Here is a 13,272-nt window from a genome sequence, read left to right on the forward strand (position 1 = left end):
GAAGCTGGCCCTGGGTTGTATGCACTTCCCGGGTCTAAGCCGCTCAGGTTCAGGCACTCAGGTACTCCTCAGAGGCACAGAATCGGTTGATATGCCCTTCCCAGGTCCGTGCAGCTCAGATCACCAGGTGTTTGGCGAGCACCGTCGCTGCGACTTATCTCCTCTCCTGTCCCTGCAGCTCGGTTTTCTGGGTGTACAACTGGCACACCTTCTCAGGCGGATGTCTACCATCCCGAATCCCAAGAAGTCTTAGCAACAAAGCCTGCTTGCGGTTTGGTAGATAATGCCTCTCTGGGGCCGCGATTGCCCGCTTCCGGGTCTGGCTCCCTGGCACTGGAGGGGGATGGTCTGCAGCTGGCTAGCTGTGTTCAGTCCTTCGTTCTGTGAGCGGGCCTGACGGTGTCTTAGGTTAGGGCTTTGCGCGTGGTAGCTATCCCGCAGTCTGGTTTGCTAGCCCAAGTTAGTTTGCTCAGATTGCCCTCAGGCATTCAGGCCCAGTCCTTACTCTAAGCAATGCAGCCCGCTCCTCCCTGCCCAGCCCCCGCTTGCTAGTGGTGGGTGCAGGCGTCTGCGCTGCTTCTCCGCTGGGGGAGTTACCATTGGGCAAGTAATCTGTGGGTTTTAATTATTTATTTATTTTTCCTCCCAGTTATGTTGCCCTCTGTGGTTCCAAGGCTCACCACAGACTCGGCAGTGAGAGTGTTTGGAAACTTCTGTCTTTTTTAAGACTCCCTTCCCAGGACAGAGCTCCATCCCTGCCTCTTTTGTCTCTCTTTTTGTCTTTTATATTTTTTCCTACCTGCTTTTGAGGACAATGGGCTGCTTTTCTGGGGGCCTGATGTCCTCTGCCGGCATTCAGAAGTTTTTTTGTGGAATTTACTCAGCGTTCAAATATTATTTTGATGAATTTGTGGGGGAGAAAGTGGTCTCCCCGTCCTATTCCTCTGCCATCTTAGGACCGCCCCCCAATGTTTAATTTTAAATAATTTTTTTATGTGTGTGTTTTGCCAGAAAGAGAGACATAAGCAAAAAATCAAAATGTTCACCACTCTTATTAGTCTTGTTCTCATGTATTTTCATTTGGAAGATACACAGGTCCATGAAATCCCCAGATCTGAACACTGTGCTAAGAAGTGGCCTTTAACGTGTGTCTTTGAGAGCCTGTGGAGCTTCTACAGAGAAAGCTCCCAGTGTCCACCTGGCAATACAGTGCTCAGCTCCTGGCCCCAGTGTGGAGAGAAAGAGGGGGTCTCTGTGCTAGAAGCGAGTGCTGCTGAGACTCAGACAAGGTCTGTGAATGCAGGAGTCTGGATTCCAGCTCAGAGACAAGTGGAGAACAAGGGATCCTTAGTCTTTGAGTCTTTATAGGACGGTAGGAATTGGGCATAGAGACTGAGAGAAAAATGATGATCAGGAAGGTAGCTTGCATCTTATCTTCCTTAGAGTGTGTGTGTGTGTTAGTCATTTAATCGTGTCTGACTCTTTGCGACCCTATGGAGTGTAGCCTGCCGACGCTCCTCTGTCCATGGGATTCTCCAGGCAAATATACTGGAGTGGATTGCCAGTCTCTTCTCCACGTCCCTAGATTACAGGGATCCAGCCCAGCTTCCTGCTATTTATCACATTGGCCACTAGAGGGTGCGGTGCAGGAGATTGTCTCCTGGAGCAACACTTCCTCCCGTCTCCTCTAAGTGTCAATAATGGAACTGGGTGGGGGCTGCGGCGGCAGGGGGCGGGGCGGAGAATCGGAAAGCTGAGGCTAGCCGCTGGGGCGGGCGCTCAGAAGCGGCGGGTTCGGCGGGTCCGTTAGCTGCTGTCTGCTCTGCCCGCCCGAAGCGCTGAGGAGCCTAGCGGGCACACCCCGTCCTACTCCTACATGAGGCCTGAGTGAGCGCCGCGTCGAGAGCTTCTTTCCCGAGCGCAGCAGCAGCGGCCCCCGCAGGAGGAGGAGGAGCATGTCGGACGGTTTCGACCGGGCCCCAGGTGCTGGTCTGGGCCGGAGCTGGGGCCTGGGCCGCGGAGGGGGCGGGCCTGAGGGCTCTGGTTTCCTGAAAGGAGCGGGGCCTGCTGAGCTGCCGTGCCACCAGCCGCCGCCGCCGCCTCAACCCAAAGCTCCGGACTTCCTGCAGCCGCCACCGCTGTGCCAGACCAGGACTGCCCCGCCGCCAGGGGCCGAGTGCGAGGTCCCCGCCGGCCCCCAGCGGCCTGCCCGGCCCGGGGCGCTCCCGGAACAAACGAGGCCCCTGAGAGGTCCATCTAGTTCGCCGGATAACATCACACAGCAGAATTCGGAGTCAGCAATGGCTAAACCCCAGGTGGCTGTAGCTTCTGTATTAATGTCTAAGCTGTCTGTAAACGCCCCTGAATTCTACCCATCAAGTTATTTTTCTAATTATACAGAATCCTATGAGGACGGCTTTGAGGATTATCCTACTTTATCAGAATATGTTCAGGATTTTTTGAATCATCTTACAGAACAGCCTGGCAGTTTTGAAACTGAAATTGGACAGTTTGCAGAGACCCTAAATGGCTGGGTTACAACAGATGATGCTTTGCAACAACTTGTGGAACTCATCTATCAACAGGCCACATCTATCCCCAATTTCTCTTACATGGGAGCACGCCTCTGTAACTACCTGTGTCATCATCTGACAATTAACCCACAGAGTGGCAACTTCCGCCAATTGCTACTTCAAAGATGTCGGACTGAATATGAAGTTAAAGATCAAGCTGCAAAAGGGGATGAAGTGACTCGAAAACGATTCCATGCATTTGTACTCTTTCTGGGAGAACTCTATCTTAACCTGGAGATTAAAGGGACAAATGGACAGGTTGCAAGGGCAGACATTCTTCAGACCGGTCTTCGGGAGTTGCTGAATGCCCTCTTCTCTAATCCTATGGATGACAACTTAATTTGTGCAGTAAAATTACTGAAGTTGACAGGGTCAGTTTTAGAAGATGGCTGGAAGGAAAAAGGAAAGACTGACATGAAAGAAATTATTCAGAGAATTGAAAATGTTGTCCTAGATGCAAATTGCAGCAGAAATGTAAAACAGATGCTTTTGAAGCTTGTAGAACTCTGGTCAAGTAACTGGGGTAGAGTCCATGCAGCTTCAACATAGAGGGAAGCAACACCTGAAAATGATCCTAATTATTTTATGAATGAGCCAATATTTTATACATCTGATGGTGTTCCTTTCACTGCAGCTGATCCAGATTACCAAGAGAAGTATCAAGAGTTACTTGAAAGAGAAGACTTTTTTCCCAGATTATGAAGAAAATGGAACAGATTTATCAGGGGGTGGTGATCCGTCCTTGGATGATATTGATGATGAGATGGACCCAGAGATAGAAGAAGCTTATGAAAAGTTTTGTTTGGAATCAGAGCGTAAGCGAAAACAGTAAAGTTAAATTTTCAGCATATCCGTTTTATAAAGCAGTTCATGTTATGGTGATTTAGCAGAACACAGGAAAGCAAAAAAATGTGTCACACTTATACCAAATTAAGGATGTTGAATTATGTTACTAATGTTTGCAACTTTAATTTTGTTTAACGCTTTCTGCCAAAATAAACTTTATTCCCTATAACTTAAAAAAAAAATAACGAAACTGGGCTGTGCGGCCCCAGGGTCCTCGTGTCTCTGAGGCAGAGGGGATGTCTTTGAGCTGCAGAGAGGCCACTTCATGCTGCAGACTTGAGATGTCGTGAGCTGATGTCTGATTTCTGGTGTCTGGTGGGATCTAACCTGTAGCAGTAGGGTGATGGTTGAGGCATGTCCTGGGTCCCAGCTATGTGCCTCTGTGTGAACCTCAGAGTGGCCTTCAGAGGCCTGTGTTAAGAACTGTGTCCCCTCCCAATCTCTTCCCAGTTCAGTGGGCTTGGTCTTGCAATTTTCAGAGGAAGTTGAATGGTTTGTTTTTGTGCCCAGGACTCCTGTCTTCCCAGTCTTCCTTCCTCCCCACAACAAGCATAATAATGGCATTAAGAAATTTGTCTTCCTCTTCATTGTCATTTATGCATTTTTAGAAAGAAGCAAAACATGTTCCTAAATATCATCTCATTTGCTTTTCACCAAATCACTTTTTACTAGCTTCATTTTAGTTATGAGCAAACAGGCTCAGATATATTAGGTATAATCACGAGGACTCTCAACTCTAAGTGTTGAGCTACTTATAATTGAATACCTCTGACCTCAAAAGCTTGGAATGATCTTCTCAGGTGACTCAGTGGTAAAGAACTGCCTGTCAATGCAGGAGACATGGGTTCGATCCCTAATCCAGGAAGATCCTATATGCCTCAGAGCAACTAAGCCTGTGTGCCATAACTACTGAGCCTGTGCTATGGAGTCCAGGAGCTGTGAGTACTGAGCCCATGTGTTGCAATGACTGAAGCCCGTGCACCCTGGAGCCCATACTCCACAACAAGAGAGGCCGCCACAGTGAGAAGCCCGAGCGCTGCAACTAGAGAGTAGCCCCTGCTCACAGCTACTAGAGAAAAGCCTAAGCAGCAATGAAGACCAGCCCTCTCTTCGTCAAAGAGAAAAACAGAAACAAAAAAACTTGGAATGTTTTGTCCTCCCATTCTTTTAGAATTGTCTGCAATTTCTTTAAAATTTAGGCTAGCACAGAAAGTTCTTCATTTAATACCTCTATTAGCCTGTTGGCCTGCTCTCACCACTTCCTACCTTATACCTCCTGTTTCAGCCGCATTAAACTACTGACACTTCCTGACAGGTAGCTGAACGCCACAGGGCCTTACATCCCAGGCAGTGAGGCTTTGCTCCAGTGGAGGAATGGGGTTGGGGTGGGAGCAAGGAGAGCCTGGGCTTTGTGTCAAACCAGTAGTAAGAATAAAACTCTGTGTATTATCTAGCTGCAGTCAATGCTTTGGTTATGACATGGAAAGAGAAATGGACCTGTCATTTTTCTCTCCATCTCTACCCAGAAGCTACAAGAAAATGAGAGCGAGGTGCTACAGTGCGTGTGGTGGGTGATAAAGTGTTGACACTGAGCCCAGAAGGACAGTAAGGTCTATGTCCACTGAGAGGTTTGTTTTTTTTTAAATTTTGCTTATTTATTTATTTTTGGGTCTTTGTTGCTGAGTGAGGGCTTTCTCTAGTTGCAGTGAGTAGGGGCTCCTCTCTAGTTGTGGAGCACCAGTTTCCCATTGCAGTGGCTTCTCTTGTTGTGAAGCGTGAGCTCTAGGGCATGGGGGCTTCAGTAGTTGTGGCACATGAGCTTAGTTGCCCCATGGCATGTAAAATCTTCGTGAACCAGGGACTGAACCCGTGTCCCCTGCATTTGTAGGTGGATTCTTAACCACTGGGCCACCAGGGGAGTCCCACTAGGAGATTTTTAAAAATTGTGATAAAGTTTAGATAGCTTAACAATTGCTATTTTATCACTTTCAGTGTACAGTTAAGTAGCATCGTCTACACAGTGTTGTGCAGCTATCATCACGATTTCCCATACTTTTTCATCACCTCAGAGAGAAACTCTGTACTCATCCACAATAACTTCATATTCCTCTCCTCCCCCAGTCCCTGGTAAATTCTATTCTACATTATGTCTCGATGACTCTTCTAAGTATCTCATATATATGGAATAATGCAATATTTGGAGAAGGAAATGGCAACCCACTCCAGTATTCTTGCCTGGAGAATTCCATGGACAGAAGAACCTGGCAGGCTATGTAGTCCATGGGGTCACAAAGAATTGGACATGACTGAATGATTAATACTTGCTTTTAATGTCTCAGTTTACTTGATGTTTTCAAGGCTTATCCATGTAGCAGTGTCAGAACCTCATTCCTTTTTAAAAATAATTTATTTATTTACTTTTGATTGCACTAGGGTCTCTGTTGCTGCACAGATTTTCTCTAGTTGTGGCAAGTGGGCCTACTCTTCACTGCAGTGGCTTCTTTTGTTGTGGAGCACAGGCTCTGGGTGTATGGGCTTCAGTAGTTGTGGCGCATGGGCCTAGTTGGTCTGTGGTATGTGGAATCTTGATGCTTTTGAACTGTGGGGTTGGAGAAGACTCTTGAGAGTCCCTTGGACAGCAAGAAGATCCAACCAGTCAATCCCAAAGAAAATCAACCCTGACTATTCATTGGAAAGACTTATACTGAAGCTGAAGCTCCAATACTTTGGCCACCTGATGCGAAGAGCTGACTCACTGGAAAAGACCCTGATGCTGGGAAAGATTGAGGGCAGGAGAAGAAGCGGGCAACAGAGGATGAGATGGTTAGATGGCATCATCAGCTTAATGGACATGAGTCTGAGCAAACTGTGGGAGATAGTGAAGGACAGGAAAGCCTGGTGTGCTGCAGTCCACGGGATCACAAAGAGTCAGACAAAACTTAGTAACTGAACAACAACAACAACAACATATGGAATCTTCCCAGACCAGGGATTGAACCTGTGTCCCCTATATTGGCAGGTGGATTCTTATCCAAAGTACTACCAGGGAAGTCCTCCTTCTTATCCATTGTATGTATATACCACAGCTTGTTTATCCACTCATCTGTTGGTGGGTTCTTGGGTTGTTACCTTGTTTTAGCTGTTGTGAATAATGCTGCAGTGAACACTGGTGTACAAGCATGTAAGTTTCTATTTTCAATTGCCTTGGGTATATATCTAGGAGTGGAATTGCTGGGTTTCAATGTTTAAATTGTTGAGGAATATCATTGGAAGTTTTGATAGTTCTGTGCTCTGCCTCAGTCATGGGGCATGGTCTTCTGAACTCAGGGAAGCTCTTGTGCCAGTAGGGACACTCAGTGATAAGACTCAGTAAAGGAACCCTTTGGCCATGTTTCTGGTTCGCTGGATCATTTTGATTGTGGGCCTGAGATGAACCCTATGCTCTTAGACAGGGGGTCTCTGACTGGTTCCCTCTGCAGATGGCCTGTATCACCACTGCACTGAGAATGGTGTCGTCTACCAGACTTTCTGTGACGTGACCTCTGGGGGTGGTGGCTGCACCCTGGTGGCCAGTATGCATGAGAACCGCATGCTTGGGAAATGCATGTTGGGCAGTTGCTGGTCCAGTCAGCGGGGCAACAGGGCTGACTACCCAGAGAGTGATGGCAACTGGGCCAATTACAACACGTTTGGGTCTGCAGAGGTGGCCACTAGCGATGACTACAAGGTGGGTGGCACTGAGCACCCAGGTGGAAAGGGTGGGGAGAGGGGTGTGGCTGGAGCAGAGCATGTGGAAGGGAGGGTGGGAGATGGGGATGTGGAGGTGGGGCTGGAGAAGATAGACAGAAGTCCATGTCTTGAACCACAACTTCTTCCCACCAAGGCTGTTTGGGTGGTGGGGTCTCATTATCTACTGGAGGAGGGTGGGTATCTGTGACTGCTGCCACCTGCTTCCCTGGAGCCCTGAGCTCTCAGCTCAAGTGAGGGCTGTGTGTGTGGGTCTTTGGCTGGTGGCACCTCCTGGGCTGGTCAGGCTGAATGTGTGTCCCTCTGTAGAACCCTGGTTACTACGACATTCAAGCTCAGGACCTGGGCATCTGGCATGTGCCCAACAAGTCTCCCCTGCAACACTGGAGGAACAGCTCCCTGCTGAGGTACCACACCAACACTGGCTTCTTCCAGAGACTGGGGCATAATCTGGACTCTACCAGGCACATGGCGCTGCTGGATGGGGGTGGTTTCCTGAGTGTAGAGACTGAGGAAGTGACTAAGGCTGGGCATGTGGTCCTATGGTCCGTGTTCCCCTGACCTAGATTCTCTGATGGCTCCTGTCCTGCTTCTCTCTGAAGTTCTGAGCCAGGCAAGGGAAGAGACCTATGAGAGAGGAGCATTTAGTGGAGGCTGGGGGTTAGGGAGAGAGAGAGTACGCTGAGGATGAGTAAGAGCATATATGGTGCCCTAGGCTGTTGGGCAATGGCAGCCCACTCCAGTACTCTTGCCTGGAGACTCCCATGGACAGAGAGGCTTAGGCTGCAGTCCATGGGGTCTCAAAGAGTCAGACACGACTGAGCGACTTCACTTTCACTTTTCACTTTCATGCATTGGAGAAGGAAATGGCAGCCCACTCCAGCGTTCTTGCCTGGAGAATCCCAGGGACAGAGGAGCCTAGTAGGCTGCCGTCTATGAGGTCGCACAGAGTCGGACACGACTGAAGTGACTTAGCAGCAGCAATAGCAGCAGGCTGTTGGTAATGCAGAGCTACTGACTGAATCCAGGAAAATGGAAAGATCTTACTTTGACTGGTCTTGAAATGGTATCAGTTACTGAACAAGCACTGTTTCCCCTTTTCCCTCAAAGAATGGCAGAATGTATCGGAGAATGAAAGCTAGGGTCCTCATGTAATGACTTACTGGTACCTCATAAAAACTCCCTGTGAAATGTGGGGGGAAATGTACTGATAACAGCCTGGCAATACCTGTGGTCTGATTTTGTGATGCCCAGAAAGCTGCATCTTTTTACTTACCCCTTGGCTATCGCGAGTCATTTTGCCCTTCTGACATAATGGAAAAGGCATAAAATTCAGTTATGTTAGGTAACCTTTATTTTACTACAGCCTGATTCTCAGCTATGGATATTATGTGTATTGTCTCATTTAATCTACTCTTGACCCCTGAGCTTTTACCAGATCCATTTTATAGATGAGGAAGCTGAAGCACTGTGAGGTTCAGGAACGTGCCCCACATCCCAGGGTATACATGGGAGAGTTGTGGTTTGGAATGAAGAAATTTGGCTCCAGACTCCTTATTCCTCACCTTCAGCCCCTTGGTAACTTGTTAAGACCAGCCTGGAGTCATGTGCACAGATAATAACCAGCCCAATGGAGAGGCAGGTTTATTTCTATTGTAATGGGTAATAGTTAATTTCAGTGAACCAGAAGGTGGCAGCATAATATCCTTCGTGGGGGCTGAGCCTTTGATATAAAATGCAAAGCAGTCATAATTTATTGTTGAGAATCTGAGGCTTTAAAGGAGAATAAGAAAAGTGTGGACAGGGTCAGAGTGAGTCACGGCGCCTTCGTAGGTGTTTGGGGATATTCTTCCTGTACACGTGAGTTTTTCCTTTCAAGCCTCTGGCAGACCAGGGGCCCTCTTTGAGGACTGGCTCTTGGTCTCAGGGTGGGGAAAAGTCCAAGTCTGAGGCCAGATGCACCACCACTGTCCACAGAGCGAATGGGTTCCAAGTCAGGCTGGAGTACTGGGCACAGAGAATCTCCAAGGCGACCTAAACAGGCTGTTTCTAGCACATTTCTTAATACTGTTTTCTGCCTCTTGTTTTCAGAGGAATTCACTGTGGATTTGTCTAGTGCATGTATTTAATAATGAGAGAGTAGTCAGAGCCTTGTGTGCTGGAGGCAGAGTCACCAGGTGTAATGTGGATCATGTGAATCCTTGCGGGGCTCACTGGGTGCTTAGGGATTGTCTGTCCATGTGTGTGAGTATGGTATGACCATGGTGTGAATGTGTGTGGGAATGTGATCTTTCTTTACTCCTTTCTGGGTCTCCGGGGCCAGGGCTAAAGGATCCTCTGTCCAGGCACTGACATCATGTACCTTTGAGGACTGAACTGGAAGGGTTGGGGCTTCAGAAGCACCACTGTTTTTGCTCAGCCTTGGGATAAGCTGGTCAGTTACCTGAGCTGGGTGAGGCTTGTGTGCAGGAGCATTCTGTGGAAAACTTTTGGAGCCGAGATTGCTTGAGAAACGCAAGATGTTGTCATTTTTGATCTGAGGTTTAGCTTTTCAGAGCAAAACTTGACCTCTTTGCTCCTGACCAGTGTCTGCACAGATTCTCACTGGGTCGGGGGCTTACTGGAAGAATCCTGGACAGCCCTGGGGCCACCCTCCTCCCAACTGTGTACTCTCTCTCTGGTCATCAGTCACAATGTGCCCTGATGTCAAGGGCAGGTGGACTCAGCTCTCACCTGTGGCAGCCTCCGTGTCCGCCCAGGCCAGAGATCATTCAACTCCTGTTTTTCCTAGTCGCTGTGGGATGCCTCATGGCCAGAGGCAGGATAAGCAGGGAGCCCTTGGGCTGCTCAGGGTCTGAGTTGTCAAGAGTAAGCGAGTTTACTTAGGACCCATCCCTTCACAAGTGTACAGTCTGAGACAAGGGTCCTTAGCTGCTGGCATGTGATGCTGAGATCCTGTCTCTTCTTCCTCCTCAGCTTGTCTCTCTCCCAGGCAAGATGATGCAGCTCACCTATCAAGGAGAAACTCAGGTCTGATGGGGCAGTGATGTGTGTGTGGCACCCCCCATGAAGGATATTATGCTGCCAACTTCTGGTTCACTGAAATAAACTATCATCCATTACAGTAGAAATAAACCTGTCTCTCCATTGGGCTGGTTATTCTGCTCTGTGCACATGACTCCAGGCTGGTCTTAACAAGTCACCAAGGGGCTGAGGTGGGGAATAAAGAGCCTAGAGCCAAATGCGTGTGCATTCCTCCTCCCTGTGACAGCCTGGTCCCTATGGCTCCTTCCAGCCACGGTCCAAAGCAGATGTGAAGTTGTGTGCACATGTGCCTCCATGTGCTTTAACAAGCATGCAGGGAGCCACTACACTCTGCTGGTGTGGGAGACACAAAGATTGCACGTGCTTTGTTCAGTGTCTGGCAGGACAGACATTCACACAAAAACAGAAGGATGAGATGAAGGATCTTAGGTATAACAGGAATATTAGTGAGGGGCTACATGACACCTAATTCTGCTGGAGTATAAGGGCTGGTGACCACAGCACTTCTGAGCTGAGTGCCGAGAGATGTATACTAGTTTATAGGGCAAAAGCTTCACAATGTTGAATTTGGCAATGATTTGTTGGATATAATACTAAAGGAACAGGCAAAAAAAGTAGACAAATTGCACTTCATGAAAATTTACAAAATTATATAAGACTGTTAACAGAGCAAAAAAAGGCAGAATGGGAAAAATATTTGCAAATCTTATATTTGATATGAGATTGATGTCCAATATACATAGAGAACTCCTAAATAACAGCAACAACAATAACAAACTCAATTCAAAGATGGGCATAAGACTTGAATAGACATTTCTCTAAAGAAGATATAAAAATCCGATCAAGCAAAGAAAAGATGTCCTACACAACTAATCACTAGGAAAATGCTAATCAAAACTATAATGAGATAATCACCTCATATCCTTAGGATGATCTTTATTAAAAAAGAAGAAAATAAAAATAAATAAATAAATCAAAAAGAAGAAAATAATAAATGATGAAAAGAATGTGAATGCCTTATGCACTGTTGGTGAGGATGTTAAATGGTATGGCCACTATGGAACAAAATATGGCAGTCCCTCAAAAAAATATTGGTAGAATTACCATATGATACAGCAATTCCACTTTTGGGTATATACCCCAAGGAATTGAAAGCAGGGTCTTGAAGACATATGTACATCTTGTCCACAGAAGCATTCTGCATGGTAGCCAAAACAGGAACACAACCAAATGTCCACTGTTAGATAAATGAATAAGCAAGAATGTGGTAAATACAGATAATGGAATTACTCAACCTTTAAACGGAAGGAAATTCTGAAATGCTGTAGCATAGATGAACCTTGGGGACATCATGTGAAGTAATGTAAGCCAGTGATGAAAAGAAAAGATTCTGTACAGTTTTGCTTAGGTACTGAAATGTATTTAAATCATAGAGACAGAAAATAGAATGGCAGTTCCTGGGGACTGGAAGGAGGATGAAAATGGAGAGTTGTTATTTAATACAGATAGAATTTCAGTGTTGCAAGACAAACAGTGCTGACTGTTGAGCTGACTGTTGTACAGCAGTAAGAATGTAATTAATACCACTGAAACACACTCTTAAAATGGTTAAGGTGGTAAATTTAGTTATGTGTATTCCAATAGTTTCAAATTCCCATTTTTCAGAGTCCTTCCACTCTCCAGGAATGTGGAATTTTTCCAGAGCTGTGGTTCTCAAACTGTAGTGCATCAGAATAATCTAGAAGGTGCCTTAGAATACCCCCAGGGTTGCTGATTCAGCAGATATAGAGGAAGACCCAGGAATTTGCTTTTGTAGCAAGTTCCAGGTGATTCTGATGCTGCTGGTCTTGGAACCACACTTTGAGAACAATTTCTTTTCTCTAGTTAGGATTCTGTATCAGATTGTTGGGGATGCTGTAGAAAAACACCACAAACTGGGGGCTCAGATAGCAGACAGTGGCTGAGATGGTAAAGAATTTGCCTGCAATGCAGGAGACCTGGGTTAGATCCCTGGGTCAGGAAGACCCCCTGGAAAAGGAAATGGCAACCCCCACCAGTATTCTTGCCTGGATAATTTCATGGATGGGAGCCTGGTGGGCTCTTTGGGAGGTTTCAAAGAGTTGAACACGACTGAGGACTAGTGTGTATGTGTTGTTTTGTAGTTCTGGAATCTGAAAGTCTGAGATCAAGATTTCAGAAGAGCTAGTTCCTTCTGATGGGTGTGAGGGAAAATCTGTCCCATGCCTCTCCCCTAACTTTCGGTTGTTTGCCACCAAACTTTGGCATCCCTTAACTTGTAGATGCATCACTGAGGTTTCACCTTCAACTTCACAAGATGTACCTGTCTCTGTGTCCAAATTTTCCATTGTCATAAGGACATCAGTCATATTGGATTTGGGCTTACCCTAAAGACATATCTTAATGTGATTTTCTCCAAAGACTCTGTTTCTGAATAAGGTCCTATCCTGAGGTACTAGGGATTGGTACTTCAGCATCTTTTGGAGGGGACAAAATTCAACCCATAATAGGTCTCATATATTTTAGTCTCCACATGGCTGAGCATTTCACTCAGCAGCACATTAAGCCTTTTCACAGGCAATTTTGTTCTTTCCTTTTCTGCAATCCTGTCCTGGACTCAGCCATTTTTTAACTGTAAGATGCCTTTGTCTTCCTTCATATGTTAGGCTTGCAACAGAGTTGGGTTTCTGGTTCTGCTTTCTTGGAATCTTAGAGAAGGAATACTCTCTTCTTTGTATATTATTTCTATGCCTTTAGAATCAAGAAAAAACTGCAACCCATCACAGTGGGGCCATGAGACAAAACTGTATGTATGGAAATCAATAACTCTCCCTTTTATTTAAATAACAAGTTAAAAAACATAATGGAAGAAAAGATTCCATTTATGATAACAATAAAAAATAAGATATTTGGGGATAAATTTAACTAGCAATATGTGAGATCTAGATGACAAAACTGTGAACACTGAGATATTTTAAGGAGAAAAGTGGTTCAGTCTTGGAATAACTGGGTGAAGGTGCCAACAAAGCATACTGACAGATGT

At 46.3% G+C, this 13,272-nt stretch overlaps 1 pseudogene; it reads left to right on the forward strand.

Annotated features, from left to right (window-relative positions):
* The first annotated feature begins 1,761 nt into the window (after nucleotides 1-1,761).
* Nucleotides 1,762-6,812, forward strand: LOC133238262 (polyadenylate-binding protein-interacting protein 1-like; annotated as a pseudogene).
* The last annotated feature ends 6,460 nt before the right edge of the window (nucleotides 6,813-13,272 follow it).

The sequence above is a fragment of the Bos javanicus genome, chromosome 3, assembly GCF_032452875.1.
Source record: "Bos javanicus breed banteng chromosome 3, ARS-OSU_banteng_1.0, whole genome shotgun sequence".
Lineage (NCBI taxonomy): Eukaryota > Metazoa > Chordata > Mammalia > Artiodactyla > Bovidae > Bos > Bos javanicus.